Source organism: Octopus sinensis, linkage group LG15 (assembly GCF_006345805.1).
Source record: "Octopus sinensis linkage group LG15, ASM634580v1, whole genome shotgun sequence".
Lineage (NCBI taxonomy): Eukaryota > Metazoa > Mollusca > Cephalopoda > Octopoda > Octopodidae > Octopus > Octopus sinensis.
The window spans coordinates 44349759-44354758 of NC_043011.1; the positions used below are offsets into that span (position 1 = coordinate 44349759).

The window sequence follows — 5000 nt, forward strand, 5'->3', positions numbered from 1 at the left end:
TTTTTTAAATTGAAAACTGAACAAAAGAAAAAACAAAATAAAATAAATGTTAAAAAATTAAGTTTTGTTTGTTTTTATATTTCTTCGAAAAATAAGTGGATGGTTGGTTTTTTTTAAAACAGAAGATGATTGAATAAACACTGCAAAAGTGCAATAATGATAGCAACAACAAGAAGAACACGAGTGATGATAGCAACAACTGCGATAGCAACAACATCGACAAAATGAAATTAAATGTTAAAAAACTAAATAATTATTTAGGTGGGTTTTTTTTTACCCTTTCGATTGCAATAAAATGAATACGATAAAACGTGGCATCTGTTATTGAAATGAAAATGGAGGGTGGGGAAGAACGGTGGTTCCATCCGAAATACAGCTGTGGTAAAAATCATCGCAGAGAAGCATACGTAGTTGAAGAAGGATAATTCGGTATAATTCGACTGGAAAATCATTGTAGAAGCGAATTCTTCGAATTATTCTTGTGGAAGATATTCCACAGATAAAATTTTGTAATTAGTAGGTCTGCTAAATGTAGGGTCCAACTCCTCTTCGCAGCAAACTATAAATTGTCGTTAGAAGGAAAGGGATCACATGAACTAACGAAGGGGGAACGGCTTCTATATAGTCACTTCGCTTTAACATGTCAATGTAATAACTTAATACCATTCAATAAACCCGGACCGTAATTAAAAATAGGAACGTACGACTACAATAAACAAGTGAAGGACGCTTTTAAATATGTATATATATATATATATATATAACTATATCTTTTCAATTTTGTATTTAAGTCGTCCTCAACAAAGACCTAATTGTCTTTAAAACGGAGTTCACATACATTAATTAACACTGAAGTCTCCCCAGATACAAGAATCATCTTTAAATGGGAACCACTTGTTTTAAGTCTATAGATCTTAGAAGAAGTTCTGTAGACAATAAAGACATCATAGCTCAACCGAAACATTAATAAAATAATTACTTTAGATTCGGTCCAAAAATGTAATGGAGCAGAACTAACGGGATATATCCAGCGAGGTGTGAAAAGTTTAGACATTGCTTCTTTATCTAAAATATTTGCAGACTCGATTATCAGACGTTAATCGCACAGAAAACAAAAACTGCCTTCTCAAAAGAAATGAAGGATGATGCGAGATAAATTCGCTATAAGAAAGCTTGTTGGATAATATTTTTCATAACGATATAAATGTGAAATAAATGTGATATATGTTTCAGTTCTCGGGAATTTTGTCTTAAACTTATCTAAGGATATAATTCGACGCAAATTTTTCAGGGAACTAAACTGGTCTAGACATTATTGTCTCAAAACGAATATATTTGGAAGGAGCAAAAATTACTGTTAATTAACGAATGTGGACGGATACTGCACTGCAGAATTGGATACCATTTGAAAAAAAATTAAGTTAAGCTTTGAAATAGACGAGAAAATGTTCCACTACGAAACCGACAGAGCCAACTGAGAAGGCTTCTGAGTGGGTCACTTCGATGCTGGAAACAGTAGTTAAGTCTTCCTCAAATTTCACCTCATCGTCTTCATCAATGAAAAACACCTTAGATAAAATATCTCAAAAAGGTAGGGTTGTCATGCGTGTAATGCCACTGATCAGGTTTGCTTCATCAGGGCTCACCTAGAGTTAAGCAACCGCAACAGCAATGTAGACCAACGATCTTTGTTGCAAATGTGAATGAGAAAATCTAGGGTAATGAAAATATACCCGAGAGAAGAGAATCGGGTGGATCCTACTTCCTTGCAAACTCCAGTATTTATTTTAAAAGAGATCACATGTTGATTTCCAACGAAATAATCCTTGGTCGTTGACTGTATTTCTCACAGTGAGGCTGACAAGGGACTGCCTGTTAGACGGTGGATTTCGTTCACTGAACACCAGGTTTTCACAGTGTATACATAATTCACCGATATATAGACCGGTGATAGCTATAAATATATATAAACATATTGATATATAAACCACCGTACATATACGGACCCACATAATTACACAAGTGCGTAAACAAACATGTTCAATAAAGCATATCAATTCATCTCAAAATGATGCATATCTATTCTAAAGGGCCCAATAAATATTTACTGTGAATTAAGCAGCTTGAAAGTGAATATATATATATGTATATATATATATATATATATATAATATATATATATAATATATATATATATATATATATAATATATATATATATAATATATATATATATATATATATATATTATATATATATATATATATATATATATACTTTATTCAAAAGCAGCAGAAAATTTGCTAGCAAATCTGTCCGACGAACGGGAACGTGAACTCCGAGTAATACGTATATGGTTTTATGAATTTTATGCTGCTTTTGAATAAAATAGCATATACGTACACTGTATTTGAGTACAGTCTACATTGTCCTTAGGAGGGTCCCGTGCTAACTCTTTGGGGACTCGATCGAAATGCTTATCGGACTTCGATACGGGAAAAGTTCACAACCTTCTGCGCTAATAAACCATTATTATTTCTGAAAGTTGTTTTTTTTTTTACATCCCGTTGCATAGTTTCTGTCAACCAGATTTCATTCATAATTTATTGGAAAATCTGAGGTAAACAACACATGTGGAAAGTCCCACGAACGGAGATAAAACTCGAAACCGAATAATGGAGGTAAATAAAACTTCGTAACCACAAAACAGTAAATATATCATAACCATCAACCTCCTGACTTTGGCAAGTTTACCAGAAAACTGGTAAAAGCCCGTTAATGTAAATTTACGACAGGAAGTGATTCTAGTTGAACATTATTGCCAAAGATAATAAAATATACTAGAGAATTCTATATCTTCTTTACCATTTTATTATTCTCTCAACACCTTCGAATCTCAGGCAGTTTTCTACAGCTCTCACTTTCGCAGATTTATATCTCAATACTACCTAACTATATCTCTAACTCTCTTTCTTTCTTACTTTCTTTCTTTCTTTCTTCTTATTTCTCCATTTTCCTTTTTTTCTTCCTTTTTGTTTCTCCATTTTTCTTTCTATCTTTACTTTCCTCTTCAGTTTTTCTCATTATTTACCCACTCGCACATATATTCATTCAGGTATACATACGAACACGCACGCACACACACACACATATATATATATATGTTTGCATGTATGTATATATATATATGTATGTATTTAGATATATATATATACACACACACATACACACGTGTAGTAAAGTAACGGTAGCAGTAGTAAAATACATCAATAATATATCATACACAATGCAGACATTATGACATTATCTGCTATAGAACTCAATGCTGTGGGTAGAATGGAGAGGTATATAGGATATGAAAGGTGACAGATTACTCCGAGACCCACACTTAGCTGGGTTGTGTGTGTGTGTGTGTGTGTGTGTGTGTGTGTGTATTAGATCATCCCATAAATAGTGCGGTCTTTTCAGTCGCATGAACTAAAAGTCGGATGGGGAAGGATAAACTACCTGTATCAAATTGCTATAAAAGCAGGTAGTAATTTTACCTTGTCCTTATTCTTAGTGTAAGTTTTGAAGAGTGCAGCTCGATTTTAACTGTTATTTTTTTCAAAGCTATAATGGAAGTGACAAAGAAGCATATTCAGCATATTTTGCTTTATGAGTTCAATAAAGGCAACAACGCAACGGAAAGTGCGAGGAATATGAATGCAGTATATGGGGATCGGACAGTAAGCGTAAGCCAGTGTCAACGGTAGTTCCAGAAATTCCGAGCCAGAAACTACAGCCTAGAAGAAATGTTCGTCCTAGAAGATCTGTAGAGATTGACAAGGACGTCCTGCAAATCCCGGTGGAACAAAATCCCATCGTAATTGCTGAGGTACTAGCAAGAAGCATGGATTTGGTCATTCAACCAGTCATTCAAGTCAATGCTAGAAGAAAAACAATCATCTTTGGTTTCAAGACGAAAGGTGTTCTTCCATCAGGATAATGCTCGGCCACATACAGCGAGGATGACATCCCAAAGGCTAGAACGGCTTAAATGAGAAACAATGCTCCAGCCACCATATTCGCCGGACATTGCCCCATCTGATTATCATTTTTTCCGCAGTCTTCAAAATCATTTGGACGGAAAAAATATGAATTCTGTAGACGAGATCAGAACAGTACTGGAGAAGTACTTTTCGTCACGGACAAGTGAATTTTGAAAGAGGGGCCCTGCAAATCTACCAGATAGATGGAAGAGCATTGTAGAAAACGAAGGAGTGAATATTTTAGGTTAAAAACAGAACTTTGTTTATCTTAATTTTAAAAAATAAAGGTATAAAAACCCACATTATTTATGGGATGCCCCAATACACACACATCTATCTATATATATATATATATATATATATCTATATATATATATATATATATATATATATACAGAAATATATATGTATACACACACACAGATGTATTCATTGTTGCAGTGAAATGCAGATGGTTTTAATGACCCAGCAATAATACAGACAACCCAACGAAAGATCTTGTATGTGATCCATACAACATGTTAGACATAACAGTCACATTTCCCTCAGATCATTAAATCTTACTTAAGAGAAGAAGAAACACATAGTATATAGTTATCCGAGATGTACTATGTCTGAAAAATAAAAGACGGGATGGTCATGATAGGAATGAGATGGCTAGTATTGATCTCACGATCCTGTCTTTCACGAGTACATCTTAATCATAAGATATGTCAGCATAAAAGATATGATAGATGGTGGCGAATAATGGACACAGGCAGTTTGAAATGTTATTTATGATAAACACAGATGACAACGGAGTTGATGGCGTGTAACAATTTTATGCACAAGCACACACTTTATAATTTTGGCACAAGGCCAGCAATTTTGAAAGACGGTTTAAGTCGATTACTTTGAGACCCCAGTACTTGACTGTCACTTTATTTTATTGACCTCGAAAGGATGAAAAATAAAGTTGACTTTTGCAGGA

The 5000-nt window shown here is 34.0% G+C and overlaps 1 protein-coding gene across 1 annotated transcript in view; it reads right to left on the reverse strand.

Annotated features, from left to right (window-relative positions):
• LOC115219849 (glycine receptor subunit alpha-4) overlaps positions 1-5000 on the reverse strand; it is a 78653-nt gene that overhangs the window by 43822 nt on the left and 29831 nt on the right. The gene's annotated exons all lie outside the window — the stretch shown is intronic.